The sequence below is a fragment of the Chelonia mydas genome, chromosome 2, assembly GCF_015237465.2.
Source record: "Chelonia mydas isolate rCheMyd1 chromosome 2, rCheMyd1.pri.v2, whole genome shotgun sequence".
Classification (NCBI taxonomy): domain Eukaryota; kingdom Metazoa; phylum Chordata; order Testudines; family Cheloniidae; genus Chelonia; species Chelonia mydas.
In genome coordinates this window covers 120,789,263-120,808,328 of record NC_057850.1, presented here as the reverse complement: position 1 = coordinate 120,808,328, position 19,066 = coordinate 120,789,263, and positions in this window count along the sequence as shown.

Below are 19,066 nucleotides of genomic sequence, written 5' to 3'. Positions count from 1 at the left end.
TAGGCCCTATGATGGTGTCCCCTGAATAGATATGTGGACACAGTTGGGAACGGGCTTTGTTGCAAGGATAGGTTCCGGGGTTAGTGGTTCTGTTGTGTGGTGTGTGGTTGCTGGTGAGTATTTGCTTCAGGTTGGGGGGCTGTCTGTAGCCAAAGACTGGCCTGTCTCCCAAGATCTGTGAGAGCGATGGGTCGTCCTTCAGGATAGGTTGTAGATCCTTGATGATGCGTTGGAGAGGTTTTAATTGGGGGCTGAAGGTGACGGCTAGTGGCGTTCTGTTATTTTCTTTGTTGGGCCTGTCCTGTAGTAGGTGACTTCTGGGTACTCTTCTGGCTCTGTCAATCTGTTTCTTCACTTCAGCAGGTGGGTATTGTAGTTGTAAGAATGCTTGATAGAGATCTTGTAGATGTTTTGCTCCAACCCCTCAGACAGAGACAATGCGGTTGTATCATAGAGCTTGGCTGTAGACAATGGATCGTGTGGTGTGGTCTGGGTGAAAGCTGGAGGCATGTAGGTAGGAATAGCGGTAATAGCTCATCTTAAGCGATCACTCTCCTTACAGTGTACATGATAAACACCCATTTTTTCATGTTCTGTGTGTATATAAATCTCCTCACTGTATTTTCCACTGAATGCGTCCAATGAAGTGAGCTGTAGCTCACGAAAGCTTATGCTCAAATAAATTGGTTAGTCTCTAAGGTGCCACAAGTACTCCTTTTCTTTTCGTCTCAGAATCAAATTGGTGAGTTGTTGTGGGCCTGATATTTTCTTCACCACTAGAGGCGCTGTTCATTTGTTCTAGCTGATGGCTAGGAAAGAGGTATTTTTCAGCATGTTCCATTATCAGTTATTTAAAAGCCCTGATAGTAGGGGGAATGCAAAGCTTAACATAGGACCAATAAAGCCCCTGGCCTGTCTTACAACCAGCTTTTTAATTTTGAGGGACAGTCTTTTATTGCTCAGATTTTTATAACCCCAGTTTTCTTTTTAGTAAGCTTAGATGTCAGGGTTACATTGAGAAGTTTCCTTTTAAAGGGCTAAGTGCTATATCTGAGATGGTTGCTACCAGGGCATCAGAGGAAGAGCACAGAATATCTTTCCTTTTCTGTGGTCTGATATTGAGGAGTTTGAAAAGAGCCAGGTTTTTCTGCATATGCCAGACATGCTTGTGAGGGGGATACACTTTTTAAAAATGGTGCAGGGCTGGTAAAAATTAATACTTCTCATGGTCTTTTTTCAAAATGTATACATAGGGTTAGTTTTGGTTGGGGGCAGGGGTTGGTCTGTCCTTAACCTGTAGCCTTCTGATGAAGAGTTTAAATCCACCAACAGGTACCCATAGGGTTTTATGGTAGAGTCCTCAAAAGCCTCCAAAAAGAATTGTTTTACCAGAGTATATTTGACACTCCAGTATGATGATTTGCAGTTTCTCGGAGGCTTTTAATAACCATATATTTTTGTATTTAAATTCATTTGGCTTTTCTTCCCCTGACAAAACATGCTTTGCATGATTTATATAATATTCAGGTTCCTGTGGTGTACATATTTTGTAAAGGCTCTCTATTTTACCACTTTCAGAAGCAGACTCCATCAGGTCATCTATTACCAAATTCCCTTTATTACTAGGATAGACGTGTTCATTGTTAAAAGTAATACATGGAAATTATGTAACAACTCTTTATACTGTGGCTGCCAACAGCTATAACGCCATACAGTATTTTCAGGTATGCACGGTAACAGCCTATTACTGTTTTATAACAATTGCTTTTATTGTAAAAGTTGCAGGTTTTGTGTTGTTTTTAAATAGTTCTTGTCTCTACCAACCACTGCTTTTTTCACTCTCGTGATCCCTGGGCTGCTGTACCATAATCTCATCTGGGTTCTCTCCTGCAGGGTTCAAACAGTAGTCCTGGATGAGGTCTTTTAAACTTTCAAAATTAATTTTCTAGCTAATCCTTGAGTTGTGACCCTTTTTACTTTCAAACAGGCCTTTACCCCGGGCTAGTTTGTACCCATATGTTTTAGCACCTGCAGACACAAACTCCACAATGGGTTCATCTGACAGTATTTTGCTGGTCACATCCCCTAAATAATCCCCAAGGGGCACCCTTCTTTACTCACAAAAATCACAGAATCAGTATCCATAAAGACCCCACCCCTGTATATGATCTAACGGCCAGTAGAGCTTTAGCCTGGGGTGAGCGGTCGTAAAGCACACTATAAACACATTAGTGTTGCTGGAATGGGTGCAGCGTACTTTTGCATATTTGCAACACATAATGGCTGTGTTATCAGTAATAAATTCACACGAGGACACCTCGTAATAAGGTACAAAGACATACTTGAAGAGCTCGTCGGGGTCTGTCACCGTACTGCTGTAAGTCAGATTTGTTCACTGACCACATTTTCCGCACAAGGAATTTAAAAATAGCTTTGAGACTTATCTTTTTGCAGGGTTTTCCTTTATCTTACTTGGATGCAAAACACATGCCTTCTCTTTCATGGTACTGTTCTGTTTAACATACTCCCCCAACTCATCTGTATGCTAGTGAGGGAACCCCAAAGCCTCTTGTTTCTGCCTGAGATGCATTTTAATGTAGTCTGAAAACGGTGTTTCAGAAGGGTGGTCCAAGTGCTAGACTTCCTAAATCTGTGATCCTCTACCCTTTATCTAAAGCCTCCACTACCATGACACACATTATTTTCCCACCTTGCATTTCAGGCCTGACAGCTATCTTTTCTTTAATCAGTCATCTAAGGATAAAATAACTGATGTAACCTTCAGCATTATGAGCAATAAAAGCATATCCCTTAAAATGCTCATCTAAAAACATTCAAACAAACTCGTGGACGTATTCTTCCCCTTTAAATTCCCAGCCGGTTTCTTTACCTAAATGCAAGGCATAAACGTAATTTGGCACATGTACCCCTGTTTCTTCCATGCATTCAAAATAATAACACACATCCTTTCACTCTTTTTGAAGAGCAGATATTACACATATAACACGCATGGCTATCTATGCTGTCTGTCATCTGATAACACAGGGGGCACTTGTTTTTACACTGATATTTAACATTGTAGAAGCCACACTTATCACAAAGACTTCTAGTTTTACAGTCAACTTTACCATCTACGGCCAGAGCTCTGTCTTTCTAAACAGGCCTCAGACCCACAAAATAGCTTATAGCTGGGACATCTCATTCTTTTCCTGGATACTTCAAAGCACTCGGTACTAATACATGTATGGCTGTATTTTTTTACAGGCACGTTGGTTCTGTGGCTCTATGTGGTGTGGCAATAACTGCGCAAATACAGTGTTCCTATAAAGGCTTTAATATTTAGGATACCTTAATGTTTGTGTAACAGTATAAAGACCATTTTTGGTTGTCATTCCCCTCCCCGTTGTAAAAAAAGTGCCAATTCCCACTTTCATGATACATTACTTTAATAGTCACTCCTAAGCAGTTCTTCAAAAGAGCTCACATCGGTAAAGCTAACCATTTTTTGGTCTGAAAGCCCCAAATCCTGGGGGAGATGCTTGGCTCCCTCTAATAGTTGGGGATCTGTGGGTTTTTCATTTGATAAGAGACCCAGAACGTTACCAGAAAAACACAGGTTACCCTGGTTATTTAAATCGATTAAATGTTTCTTTTTTCTCTTAAGATTTTACTATACATGATAGTCTTTAAGGGTCTGACACCCCCAACTCCCCCTTCCCTTTTTCTAATAATCGTGACAACCAGACTTAGAGTCCCAGAGCCCACGATCTCTGCAATATGTTGATGGCATTATTTAAAAAGTCTTCAGTGTTTAAATCTTCCCAATGTCTCCTTTGAGTTAAGAGAAGGTGGCTTAGCCCTGGAGCATTTAAGTATAGCTGTACAAAATCTTTGGGCCCCAACTGATCATTAAAATAGTCTAGCAAATTTTGAATAGTGATGTCAATAGTGAAGTTTGTCACCCTGTCCAAATTAGCAAAGCAAAATTCTTGAAAATATTAATAAGCATTAAATTTTCTTTTGCACTTTATCCAGTATCTCGCATTCCGGATACGCCTGAGGAGTTTCTTCAGATGCATTAGGAAGGGGAGATTCTGCTCCTTCAGAAGCAGGTCTAAGGCTATTTCCCTTTCTTGGCTGGGGGAATTTTGTGAGCATTCATTCCTGCATGGCACAACCCATGTTCTTTTTACTAATTATCATTTTAAGTAAAGCAAAACCCAAGTGTAAAAAAGAGGTGGGAGGGAGAAACTCTCATCACTACACAAGCAGCACACTAAATTCACAGCCTTTATAGTATACAAAACAAGTTGCTGTTAGTATAGGCCATTCTTTTTAACTCCATGGATATGTAGTTCAAAAACCAATGTTCGGGTTGTCTCAAACCAGAAATCCCTTATACATGCAAAACCATGGTTGTTTTAATTTAATTGTTGTGCAAACACTAACTAATAGCAATAACTCTTTAGTATTAGTATTTAGGGAGGAAAATTTGTTTGAAATTTGTACACTGTCTCAACCTAATTCCAATAAACAACCAAACATTTTAAAACAGTCATTTCAAAGATGCAAACTCTTATTTAAAAAAAGAACCCATACCATCTTCAGTACTGTCAGGAAAAACTATCGTCTGACTTTGACTTCTGTCTTGGTCTAAATTAAAAAATTTAAACTTTAAAAACATTTAGTTAAAATAAACCATTGTGTACAATTTTAATCTTACCAAAATATGTTAACACTTCTAGTTTGCCTCGTGATACTTCAAGGAAAAAGGCATGGCCTTATTTAAAATTTATTTTTTTTTTTGCTAAACACCCCACATGCGTAAAAATATGGTGGCACAAACAAAATAGTGTTTTCTCCTACCATTTCATTGCTCTCCGTCTTGCTCATTCCCAGCTTCTGGCAAACAGAGGCTAGGGACACTATCCCTGCCCATCCTGGCTAATAGCCATTGATGGACCTGTCCTCCATGAATTTCTCTAGTTCCTTTTTGAACCCTGTTATAGTCTTGGCCTTCACAACATCCTTTGGCAAAGAGTTCCACAGGTTGGTTGTGCATTGTGTGAAGAAATACTGCCTTTTGTTTGTTTTTAAACCTGCTGCCTATTTTCATTGGTGACCCCTAGTTCTTGCTTTATGAGAAGGAGTAAATAACACCTCCTTATTTATTTTCTCCACATCAATCATGATTTTATAGACCTCTATCATATCCCCCCTTAGTTGTCTCTTTTTCAAGCTGAAAAGTCCTAATCTTATTAATCTCTCCTCATATGGAAGCTGTTCCATACCCCTAATCATTTGTGTTGCCCTTTTCTGAATCTTTTCCAATTCCAATATATTTTTTTTGAGATGGGGCGACCACATCCGCATGCCCTATTCAAGATGTAGGTATACAATGGATTTATATAGAGGCAATATGATATTTTCTGTCTTATCTATCCCTTTCTTAATGATTCCCAACATTCTGTTTGCTTTTTTGACTGTCACTGCACACTGAGTGGATGTTTTCAGAGAACTATCCACAACTCCAAGATCTCTTTTGAGTGGTAACAGCTAATTTAGACCCCATCATTTTAAATATATATTGTTGGGATTATGTTTTCCAGTGTGCATTACTTTGCATTTATCAACAATGAATTTCATCTACCATTTTGTTGCCCAGTCAGCCAGTTTTGTGAGCTCCTTTTGGAGCTCTTCTCAGTCCGCTTGGGACTTATCTTGAGTAATTTTGAACCATTGGCAAATTTTGCCACCTCAGACCCCTTTTTCCAGATCATTTGTGAATATTTTGAATAGGACTGGTCCCAGTACAGACCCCTGGGGGACACCACTATTTACCTCTCTCCATTCTGAGACCTGACCATTTATTTTTATCCTTCATTTCCTATCTTTTAACCAGTTACAGATCCATGAGAGGACCTTCCCTCTTATTCCATGACCACTTATTTAGCTTAAGAGCCTTTGGTGAGGGACCTTGTCAAAGGCTTTCTGAAAATCTGATTACACTAGATCCCCCTTGTCCACATGCTGGATCCCCCTTGCCAACATTCCATTAGATTGGTGAGGCATAATTTCCCTTTACAAAGGGAAAATTAGCTTTGAAGACTTTTATTTTATAAAAGTTGATGTCAAGTCTCATTTTATTTCATTGTTAAACAATTTTTCAGCAAAATGTCTGCAGAAAATTCGTTGCTTTTTTCCCCCCACGGTTAATGCCCACATTTGTAAAGAGATTTTTGCTATTCATTTGTTTAATTAAAAAAAATATATTAAAACCTCTCTAACTGGGTTAGGACCAAAGATGTCTTTGTACTTTAATCATGTCATGTTTAATCCAATATAAAAACATGCTAAAATAGCTTTTTAACAGTTCTCATTTTATTTAATTTTTATCGTATGATTAATTTTGGGGGGGGGGGGGGGCTGATAGTCTTTGGCGGGGAGGGGGGCACACATTTCTTTGAATAGCAAGGGTGAGTTTGTCCATTTTTATCTAAGGAAAAGGAGGTAGGAGAAAGAGGGGCCATGTCGCTACATTTCTCCCCTTCATGAAGTTACTCAATCTTAAAACTCTTATTGTAAAACAACTCTCCAAATGATTTTATATATTAAGTCAATTCAAGTTAAAAACACTGTTTTGAATATATTTTTTTATTGTAGATGTTATACAGGGTAATATTACTATTTCCCCAAAATCTGTTTCTTCACAATTTACATTTCTGTAAACTATTTTTACAGGGGTTTTTCTTATTAAGCAAGTCCTTTAGACTAATATCTGCCTTTAAGCTCTGTCACAGGAATAATAATTATGGAAATTAAGTAAATGTGGCATCTCTTTAGGATGTAAAAGCATGCTTATTGTATTTAATTTTAATCTTATGAAGTCTTTTGCTGCAAAAGTTAATAGTTTTTAAAAAAGCAGGAGGGGCTGTTAGGAAACATGCTGCTTAAAATAGGCCTCCGTTACTGCTTGTAGTTTCCTGCATGCTAATTTTTGTATTGAAACACGTATGTAAACGCTTTCCCCCTGCATTTTAAACAATATTGTATAGCAAATTCTTCTCAGCTGAGGGTTTTCATATTCTACCCAGGCGATCTTTACAATTTACAAAAGCTGTTTTACTTGTAAAAACATTTAAAAGGATAGGGAAATGCATCTTAAATATTTTTATTTCACTACAGGTCTTTACATCTTAATCAAAAATGACCAATGCTGTTTTTTCATTTTAAACTTTGATACACTTAAACTGTGTGTTAGCAAAAGAACATGACCTTTTAAAATGTCTGGAAAGGGATGGGTGTCGTGGGGATGTTTTTTCAGATAACACCCATAATCTGAGTCAGTCTTTTTTACATCTTCATACATTTAGAAAGGGTGCCTCTTTGTTCCAAAATGCTGTTTTCTTTGTCATGTTTCGATCCACTATAAAAGCATGTTAATACAGCTTTATTTCTAATAAATTTGTTCGTTGCAGAACTTAACAGCTTCAGCTAACAAGGGTGGGTGTGGGGATAGTCTTTGTCTACACTACACACCTTTTAGCAACATATCTGTGCCACTACAAGCCACGCAATGTACCGCTGTTTGTCAGTGGGAGAGAGCTCTCCTGCCAATCAAAGACTTCCATCCCCAACGAGCAGTGCTAGCTTTGCCGTCAGGAGAGTGCTCTTGCCAACAAAGTGCTGTTCACAACGGTGCTTTTTGTCAGCAAAACTTTCGTTTTTTGGGGGGAGGGGGTGTATAGTTTAACACCTCAACAAAACTTTTGTTGTTCAGTTCAGTTGCCAGTGTAGACAAAGTTACTCTTTCATGCAATTACTCATTCCACAGGGCTTTTGTTTTTTTAAACTCTGATGGGACTATTACATTGACCTCAAAACTTCACGCTTTAAAAAGGATAGCCCGTAAACTGGCATTACAAAGCTTAAATTAAAAGGCCTCCTTTCAGCTAAAGTCACTATATGCTCATTTCCAATAAAACTTTAAGTATATGGAATAAGGGTGACTGATATAAAGGTTAGCTATAACTTTCATGAGGGTCTTTCCACCATTTTTTAAAGACCAGGGATAAAAGTAATTTAACTCCTGTTGTAAAACTAAATTTACATAAATGCTATAAATGAAGACATCTACATGCAAGTTTCCTTTGATTCATGTTTTAAAAGTAAGTTTGTTAAACTTTTCCTTGGTTCAACAACATTTAGATTTAAAAAAAAAACAACACAAAACTGTGTGGTGGGGGAAAATAGCCTTCTTATCTCAGGGAAAATGGGTTAACTCTTGTGCATAAGCTACTTTTTTTCTTTTGTGTGTGTATGTATTTTGTATAAAGTTAAAGCTTCCTTTACAACAGTTTTCCTTCAGGCAAAACTTTAAAGACTAGTGCATTTGATAAAACTTTAATAGCCTTTTTCTTAACTTTTTAAATGCTGTGGGGAGAAACAGCCTTCTCATCTCTTATCCACTGTTTTACGTAAGCTGTTTTTTCTTTCAAGTTAGCCTGTGTGTGTTTTGTATAAATCTAAAGCCTTTAATCAACACTTTAAAATCAAGCTACCACTATTTTTACAGGCTGGTGTATGTCTACAAAAACTTATCTACAGTGTCTGTTTTTCATCCATTTGTATTTGTTGAATGTACAATGGTCAATAGCCACACAATGATTGGTTCAGGAAAATGCATTCTATGATGTAGCTATAGAACAGCTTCTGATTGGCCCAGCCAAGAGGCATGGTTTTCCCCGGCTCACTGACTCTGGAATTGACAGCATTTCCCTAGAGGTAGCAGCTGGGTTAAGCTGCTCTTCTCTCCTCTGTGCTATGTGCTCAGGCTTTCTTGCTGCTTTAAAATGTTTTCTCTTTCTGTAACAGCCTTTTGCTTTTCTCAGCTGTTCTCTCACTTGTTTATTTATTTGTTCTCTAAAATAGACGTGCTCTAGTCTTTATTTTTGACTTTATTTCAAAATACCATTTTTATTTTCTAAACTCTTCCATTTTTCTAAAGTCTTTTAAAACTCTCCTCTCATAACCCACTTTATTTAATAAAATCAAACACCTTTATTTCAAAAATGTAGAACCTTTTTTTCTAAAACTTCTTTCTAAAGCACTTCTAAAACTCTTTCCCATAATCTACCTTATTTTCTAAATTATCTAAAAATACCTAGACAATGATTTTTATCTAAAAACCCCATTTTTCTTCTAACCTTTGCATGTAAAAAACACACAATCACTCTTAACATTCCCCATGAAACATTTTTTCAAAAGGGCTGACCACACCAAAAATGTACATCTCCAAATATGAGACCAGAGGGCAGGACATATCAGAAAAGGGTTGTGAAAACCTGTGTGTGTGTGTGTGTGAGGCTATGGAGTTGGAGAAAGGTAAGACTAAGTCTCTGAAATTGAAAGAGAGCAAAGGGACAGATTTGCTTCAAGTGGAGGAGAAAGCAAGGGAGCTGGAGGACAAAAGGGTCATGGTGACACTTGTGCTTATAACACACCACCAAAGCCAGTCTACTCAAGTGAAACTTAAAGTACTTAAAGCGAGTTCTTTTTCTGAGATCTATTTCATTTTAATAAAAAGATGGTTAAATGAGGTATAAGAATTTAACAGTAGAAAGATATAAAGTTATTGTGTTTAGTTAATCAAATGATTGACTGAAATCACATTGGATATTTTGTCACGTGTGCATGTCTTTATAATTTAACCAGGGTCTGAATGAGCTCTATGCTGACATCTAGTGATGCCCTGCGGAGGGGAAGACAGGAACAGCCCATGTTTGCATAGACACACCAATTCTACCTGTGGGTGCAATATGACAGAGCTGCTGTGCCAAAATGATCAGTTTTGGGTTACAAATCACTCTACTATCCGCATGCAGGGGTAATGAAATGTACAATAAAGGATAAAAAGAAAAGGGCAGCAGAACTGTTCTTAGTATGACCTGATTCAGAGGGTCACCCTAAACTGGCCCTCACTAAGCAGGAGGAAGAGATGCCAAATTGTAGCAAAGATGACAATGGATGGGGACAGGTGTTTCTATGTGTTTGTATGGATAGGACTCTTAGGCAGAAGTCCCCATTTGACCTGTTTCTTACCAGTGTTTAATGACAGACAGGACTGCCAGATTTCTACTGCATTAACAGCTCAAAGTCACTTAAACTAGCCAAAGGTAGACCAATCTATTCATTGAAATTTTTTTAATATTTATATTGGTCCATATCCATACATCCAATAACAAATAAAAGCTTTTGTTAGATACCTAGAAACCCACAGACTTGACAGAGCTGATTTAGACTCTTGAGCATCCTTGTTCCTGGTTGGTGATTCCTAAAATTGACATCATTGCTGATCAGGTCTAGGGACTCAACCTCAGACTTGAGAGGGTGAGTGAATACAGAGATTGCCCTGCCTTCCTCACTACTTGCTGAAATCACAAAGAGCTGGCTTAACCTTAGAACATGATGTTATGGTAGCAGGAAGCAGCTGTGGCTGATGGCAGAGACACAGCTGCAGAGAGACAGTGGCTGCTGTGAGCCATTTGCAGAGGCAGCAGTAGAGGTGAACCCTATGAATACATAGGGTGGGAGGTGAACCCTATGAATACACTGAGTCTTTGCTAATCAAGAACAGCCAATTGTGAGTGGGGTGGTAAAGGGGCATTCATTTGTCCGATTTTCCCCCCAGCAAGGTGGGGAACTGCGGCAAAGCCACAAGTACTCCTTTTCTTTTTGTGGATACAGACTAACATGGCTGCTACTCTGAAACCTGTCATTATGCATGGTTGGGTTTGCTTATGGTCACATGCTTCTGAAAGTGGTTGTGGTATTCTCCCAGATTAATACTGAGGTCCCTTTCCCTTCTAATAAACATTCTCTTTTGTTATACACAGACTCAGTGCTTGTGAGTGAGACAGTATGGCCTCTCAGAGGAGCCCATGGATAGTGTTAAATTTTCCCAGATCACTGGGTGGGAGCTCGAGCCAGTTGTGTGTTGTAGTGTTAATAGGAACCTCTAGATATTGAACCTAGCTCTTGTTGCTGCTGACTCCATCTGGCGGAAGGGTTACGTAATAAAATATGGTATTGCACTTTCTGCCAAAGAGATGGGGTTCATATTTCTTTAACAAATTGACCTTGACAAGAGGGGTAAACGGATCACACAGGGAAACCTAATCTGTAGGCACTTAGAAATTGGATTGATTAAAAGCAAATTGTAATCAAACGCCTTTTTTGATACTTGAGCTGGCTGCCTATAGTATATCATAGGTTCACAAGAAATAAGCATTTTCTTGCCAGTCCACAAACTTTAAAAATATGTAGCAGAAAAATTAAAAAAAACTTTATGTACTGTGTTTGGTTTCTTTCAGGTTGTTTAGCATTCCCTGTTCCAGTCACCCTTATTATACCACTGTAAAGAAGAGGATCATAATCCCCTTCCCCCTTGACCTTGCATTTGAGCTATTAACTACTATTGATCCTAGTTTAGTTTGTCCCCCGAGATGCTTGCATAGCACTGAGTCCTACTAACCTAAGACCCTCCTCAGGTTGTGCCATAAATATAAAGGGAAGGGTAACCACCTTTCTGCATACAGTGCTATAAAATCCCTCCTGGCCAGAGGCAAAACCCTTTCACCTGTAAAGGGTTAAGAAGCTAAGGTAACCTCGCTGGCACCTGACACAAAATGACCAATGAAGGAACAAGATACTCAAATCTGGAGGTAGGGGGGAACAAAGGGTTTGCTCTGTCTGTGTGATGCTTTTGCCAGGAACAGATCAGGAATGCAGCCTTACAACTCCTGTAAAGTTAGTAAGTAATCTAGCTAGAACAAGTGTTAGATTTTCTTTTGTTTAATGGTTTGTAAAATAAGCTGTGCTGGAGGGAATGTATATTCCTGGTTTTGTGTCTTTTTGTAACTTAAGGTTTTGCCTAGAGGGATCCTCTGTTTTGAATCTGATTAGCCTGTAAGGTATTTACCATCCTGATTTTACAGAGGTGATTCTTTTACCTTTTCTTTAATTAAAATTCTTCTTTTAAGCATCTGATTGATTTGTCATTGTTCTTAAGATCCAAGAGTTTGGGTCTGTGCTCACCTGTACAAATTGAGGATATTATTATCAAGCCTTCCCCAGGAAAGGGGGTGTAAGGCTTGGGGGGATATTTGGGGGGAAGACATCTCCAAGTGGTCTCTTTCCCTGTTCTTTGTTTAAAATGCTTGGTGTGGCAGCATACTGTTTGAGGACAAGGTAAAGCTTGTACCTTGGAAGTTTTTAACCTAAGCTGGTAAGAATAAGCTTAGGGGGTCTTTCTTGCAGGTTCCCACATCTGTACCTTAGAGTTCAGAGTGGGAAAGGAACCTTGACAGGTTGTCTTCAATAAATGTTGTTTTTATTGGTGATTCTTGGACAGAGACATCACCCAATAAGACAGGTTTACTTCTCCTTACCTACCTGGGCTCTGCAAAGCCCATCCCTTTTGTAGCTTTTTAAAACCAGACCAGAATGGGTAAAACTGAAGCCAATTCATTTGACTTTTTTTTTTCTTTCCTGCCTGCTTATGGTAACTTTCTTGAAGAGTTATGTCCACTGAATGATAAGGTGAAATGCCAACAGTTTTGGATTCCAGCTTACGCAAAAAAAAAAAAAAGTTTGTCCCTATTTGTAATCATTTGCATGTTCAACAGCCCACTTAATGTTTTGGGGTCTATCAAAATTTTTCACACCAAACCTATACCTCTTCATACATTAAGTATTCTCAGACTAGGATTAGGTCAATTTTCCCACATTGGTTTGATCAGTCTACTGTTGTGGTTTTTGTGTAGCAAAAAGAGTGACTAAAACGGTAATGGGATCAGTTAGACCTTTCAATGTTAGTCAATGGGGAAAATGAAAGTACTACACTTCCAAGTTATTTGTGGGGGGCGAGGGGGAGGGGGGACGTGGTGGAGCGGGTGGTGTCTCTTGGATCCAAAACATGTACAAAAATTTAAATAAAATGTGATGGGCAAATCACTGCCTCTTCTTTCTTTAAGTATTCTCAAACTCTGAGGAGGCCAGCCTGTTAGCATTGGTTTTATATGCCTGTTTATTGTGGTTTTAGTGTAGTAAAAAAAGTCACTCAAAAAGGTGTTGGGGTCAGTTAGACCCCAAATTAATTATGCAGGTATTCCAGCACCAGATTGTCTTTATTTTGAGGCAGCAGTTATGTGAAATTTTCAGCATTGTTTTTACCATCATAGTTTGAGTGGTTTTTTTTGTTTGTCCAAAGAAATGCACAAAAATGATCAGGAGGAAGGGGATTTGTGAGACCTCAGATAACGTTTTTCCTCAGGTATCATCACAATTATCTAGAAAATTTAATTTTTTGGAAGATAACACTGTCAAATTAGTTTTCTAGGAAGCCTACACTTGCTAGGAAGAGTTTCTGGGGCAGCCACAATCATCCGATACATCTTCTGGAAAGCCGACACTTGACAGATGGTGTTGCTGGGGCCAAGACTCGCTGAGGCAAACTCATTGTTCCTCTGCACATGCACATTGTGTGTCTGAGTGCACATATTGTTTGGATTTTATGGCATAATAAATCTTACAGTAAGAGATAGATGTTTCTCAGGGACCTGGGTACAGAAATGGTGAAGCCACTGGTGCAGGAAAGAAACATTAGAGCCTTGCCTAAGGCTTCTAGGGAAGCAGTATCTTGTGTGCTGGGGACTGAGCCAGAACCTATGAAATGGGGGAAGATGTTACATCTGTTCCAGAGAAAAGCACATCAAAAATGTGTGAAGTGTAATAACTTTGTATGTGTAGAATATATGTCACCTATTTTCTCCATTTGTTCAAAGGAGTAGGCCATTGATTGCCACTTTGCTGTGATTTGTGCCTTTAATATTGTTGGTGTTATCTATTTTCATTGTCTAAGCATCAGTTAGATTTCAACACCTGTATAATATGTTTGTGGGACCCCGTGGTCAGTTGTATGCCAACACAAGTACTAAGAAGTGTGCTTCTGAATCTAGAAAAGTTTTCACTTGTTCATAGTTTTATAGTTCACTGGTAACAATGAAGTCAGTTTTAAATGCATCCCATGTATTTCCCCCCACAATTTTGACATAATAGGGGTTTCCAAGACACCAATACGGAAATAGTTGGTTGTTTGGGGTCCAATATGAGGGTTAAATCTTTCATTATGTTTATATGAGGCATAGTCTTTCTGGACAGAGATTTTTCCAGCAGTGATAAGATTATCAGATATGGATTATTGTAAGATAGTTTGTTTGTAAACTTCTCCTTAAATATTCAGATACAGATATTTGTTACAGTATTTTAAAAGTGGATAAAAGTTGGACAAAATGATTTGTCAAATCAATGTTAAACCGTTTTCAGGAATGTAACAATTGCCTTTATTTTTAAGGCAAATTAATGGGAATGATCAAAACGCATTTGGAAATAGGTACATGACTTTTCCACTTTTCAAAAAAAGTATTGATCGCAATACCCTTCATGTCACAATCTAAATGTGAAACAAAAATGACACTTAACAGACTTCAGACAAATCACAACAGTATGCTTGAGCTACAGTGTTTTACATTTCCTAGGTTTCAGAGTAGCAGCCGTGTTAGTCTGTATCTACAAAAAGAATAACAAAAAATTTATTTGAGCATAAGCTTTCGTGAGCTACATCACTTCATCGGATGCATGCAGTAGAAAATATAGTGGGGAGATATTATATACACAGAACATGAAACAATGGGTGTTACCTGATCACTCTCGTTATAGTGTGTATGGTAAGGTGAGCTACTACCAGCAGGAGAGGGGGAAAAAAAACCTTTTGTAGTTATAATCAAAGTGGGCCATTTCCAGCAGTTGACAAGAACGTCTGAGGAACGGGGGGAAGGGAAATAAACATGGGGAAATAGTTTTACTTTGTGTAATGACACATCCACTCCCAGTCTTTATTCAAGCCTAGTTTAATGGTGTCCAGTTTGCAAATTAATTCCAATTCAGCAGTCAGTCTTTTTTTGAAGTTTTTTTTGTTGAATTCCCACTTTTAGGTCTGTAATCGAGTGACCAGAGAGATTGAAGTGTTCTCCGACTGGTTTTTGAATGTTATAATTGTTGACATCTGATTTGTGTCCATTTATTGTTTTACATAGAGACTGTCCAGTTTGACCAAGGTACATGGCAGAGGGGCATTGCTGGCACATGACGGCATATCACATTGGTAGATATGCAGGTGAACGAGCCTCTGATAGTGTGGCTGATGTGATTAGGCCCTATGATGGTGTCCCCTGAATAGATATGTGGACACAGTTGGCAACGGGTTTTGTTGCAAGGGTAGGTTCCTCGGTTAGTGTTTTTGTTGTGTGGTTGCTGGTGAGTATTTGCTTCAGGTTGGGGGGCTGTCTGTAAGCAAGGACTGGCCTGTCTCCCAAGATCTGTGAGAGTGATGAGTCGCACTTCAGGATAGGTTGTAGATCCTTGATGATGCTCTGGAGAGATTTTAGTTGGGGGCTGAAGGTGACGGCTAGTGGTGCTCTGTTATTTTCTTTGTTGGGCCTGTCCTGTAGTAGGTGACTTCTGGGTACTCTTCTGGCTCTGTCAATTTGTTTCTTCACTTCAGGAGATGGGTATTGTAGTTGTAAGAATGCTTGTTAGAGATCTTGTAGGTGTTTGTCTCTGTCTGAGGGGTTGGAGCAAATGCGGTTGTATCATAGAGCTTGGCTATAGACAATGGATCGTGTGGTGTGGTCTGGATGAAAGCTGGAGGCATGTAGGTAGGAATAGCAGTCAGTAGGTTTCCGGTATAGGGTGGTGGTTATGTGACCATAGCTTATTAGCACCATAGTGTCCAGGAAGTGGATCTCTTGTGTGGACTGGTCCAGGCTGAGGTTGATGGTGGGATGGAAATTGTTGAAATCATGGTGGAATTCCTCAAGGGCTTCTTTTCCATGGGTCCAGATGATGATGATATCTGATAACACCCATTGTTTCATGTTCTGTGTATATAAAATCTCCCCACTATATTTTCCACTGCATGCATCCGATAAAGTGAGCTGTAGCTCATGACAGCTTATGCTCAAATAAATTTGTTAGTCTCTAAGGTGCCACAGGTGCTTTTTTTTTTTTTTTTTTTTAACACATTTCCTAGGTCATCATCCTGCAAACTCTCATTCATACAAGTAGCCCTTAATGACCCAAGTAGTCCTATAGAAATAGCCAACGAGACTGATGAAAAGACCACAGCAGGGCAAATTATTTTTTTGTGAGTAACTTATTCATTAATTTAGCCTCTGTTCATATTATCCATGAAGAAATCATGATCTTTTACTAATTTGCTTACTGTACATAATTGTTTGCATCTTTCTGTGAATTAAGATACCTTTTTCAAAACAATTGTTTTGTGTAACCTTGCAAATATTTATCATGCAAATATTTGTCATATATTAGCTTTCTTCTGCCTTTTCTGGTTGTTCCAGTGGTTTCTGAATCAATCCAGTACTTATTTGTTCCATATGGAAGACTTTTTTTTGTTCTGTAATTGAGGCTTAGCAGTTATATTAATATGCTTCAGAGCTAGTTGTCTTATTGGCCATGCTTTAAAGGGTACTGTAAGGGAACTCAGCTGGGACTCATCCCTCGGCGGGGTGGTGGGGTACCACACTGCCTCACTACACTCTCTGCTGGGTTGGGGAATACCCAGTCTATGGCCCAGACCTTCAGGCTGGGCCCTGCAAGCAGTTCAATAGAAGCCCAGGTCCTGGGTCAGGGCAGGCAGCAAACAAACAGTCAGGGGCTCAGGCCCTCGGGCAGGGGCTAAGCAAAATAGTTCCACAGCAAACCCCAGGCTCTTAGCTTTAGCAACCAGCGGGAGGGGGAGACTGCCACCTGCGAGGTGGGTGGCAGGGGGACGAAGGCCCACCCACTCCACTGCATCCCAGCCCGGGGCCCTAGCAGCGGCTGAAGACCTGCTGCTCTCTGTGGGGATCCTGGCCGCAACACACTGACATTGGCTCTGGCAGTGCTGCAGCCAAACTAGGGTTGGCTGCCCCCGGGCTACTTCCAGACTCACCCTCGTAGGGTACCTGGGTTAGGGTGGCGTCCTTGGAAGGTTCCAGCACCATGGGTTCCTCTGGGTAGCTGGTGAGGGGTAGGCTTGGTAGCTCTTCCGTGCATCTGTCAGCGTCAGGCATTGGCCAGTCCTCAGGTCGGCCGCAGCTTGCCGGGGTCTCCCAAACCGGAGCCAGGCCACAGGCGTCTGGCCTCTCCTGCTGCTGCTGCCCAATGGATTTCCAGGGTGGGGCTTTTCTACTTCCTGTCCTGCGCCTTGACCTCTGGGGGGCAGGTGTAGGATCCACTAGCTCCGCCCATTTTGGTGTCTGGGGAGGTTCTTCCCTCAGCGGGGTGGTGGGGTACCAATCCGCCTCACTACAGGTACATTTATAAATTTATAAAGAATTAATAAATGATAAACGTAACAGGTCTGAATAGTAACTGTTATAGATAGTTATAAACAACCTATTGGACTTGATAACCATCCATAACAGTTATTTAATCACTTATGAACCTTTTATAAACTTTTGTTATATGAAGGTTATATTTATAAAATGTGGCCACCTTATTTTGTACTCATCAGTCTCAATGATGGCTCCTCTACAGACATTTAGTGGAGGAGAAAGGGAATAGAAAAATGTTTCTCCTGATTGTCAAGTTTATTGGGGCAGATTCTCTTATTGACTGGATTCAATGTGTATGTCTTTGTTCATTGCATGTGATAAAATTAATAAGTAGCTATTACAGTTTAGATTTCATTCCAAAAAGGCATACACTGTGCCTTTCACATTACTTAAAATATATTTACTTTCACGGAACTGTCTGTGGAGTTTTATTAATATCAGTGGTATGTTATGAAAATAGGTTTTGATTTCAAGAAATACATATTTCAGTAGAACAGATATAGCATTAGATGCAAAGTATATATTAGTAAATGTCAAGTTGTTTACTCTGCTTTCAAATATAGAAAATCAAGGACATATCAGGAGAAACTGAATTATTGCTTGCATGATGCTGACAGACCAGATGCCACCTCAGGTCAGACCCAAGTCAATTCACTTGTGTATTAATGTAGATCAAAGTGATTGTTAAATGTATGAGTGTATTTGGTCACCAGGAACAGGTGACTCTTGTCTAAAATGAGTCCTCCTTTACCTCTTTAGATGGATGCTTTCACTAATTCCCAGTTTATTGCTCCTGATGTCACCCACTTGCTGTCATCCTGACCTTCCTGACCTGACCTATCTAGGTTGGCTAGGAGAACACATTCTGGCTGTGTGGCTTTTGGGAGTGGTGATGCTGAAGCAGATCAAAGGGCAGAGATGGACTAGGAGAGGGAAAGACTCAGCTTAAAGAGGCAGACAAGCTTGATATGGAATACTAATGCTTCATAGGTGGGCCTTAAGGGAAAGTAAGCATTTTGTTGATGGGAGAAGGAGGAAGAAAGATGTGAAAGTCAAGGGAATTTGACTTTAGATATTCAGTGCAGAGAACATAGAACCTTCTCTAAAGGCTAAACAAAGCTTATGATGGATTCAGTGATTTTTAAGGACCAATATCTTTGACGTGTTTCCAAGACATTTTGTTTCCAAGACTAACCAAGCTGCTAAGTAGTGTGAGTGAAAAGATTAACAATGCAGACCCTCCTCCTAGCCTTTCTTCTCACTATCTAATCTGGCAAAGTGATCTTTGGGATTTATAGCGTTTCAGAGAGGCTGTAAATTATATGCCTGTGACAATCACATAATTCATGTGTACAATATGTTAAGTTTCTATAAATTTAATACTCCTCAGGGAATTCTGCACCACTGCACAATGTAGAATTTTGCAGAAATGAACATGCACATAGAAATTCCTTTCCCCCTCAGAAATCTACTTTAGAGAGGTCTACTACAGAGATCTTTCACCATCACCACACCCAATTGCCACACAGACAGAATTGAAAGAAGTAAAGGATGACTCATTTTAGACATTTTAGCCCATGACTGCAGTGCTGATAGCTGCCACGAGGGGC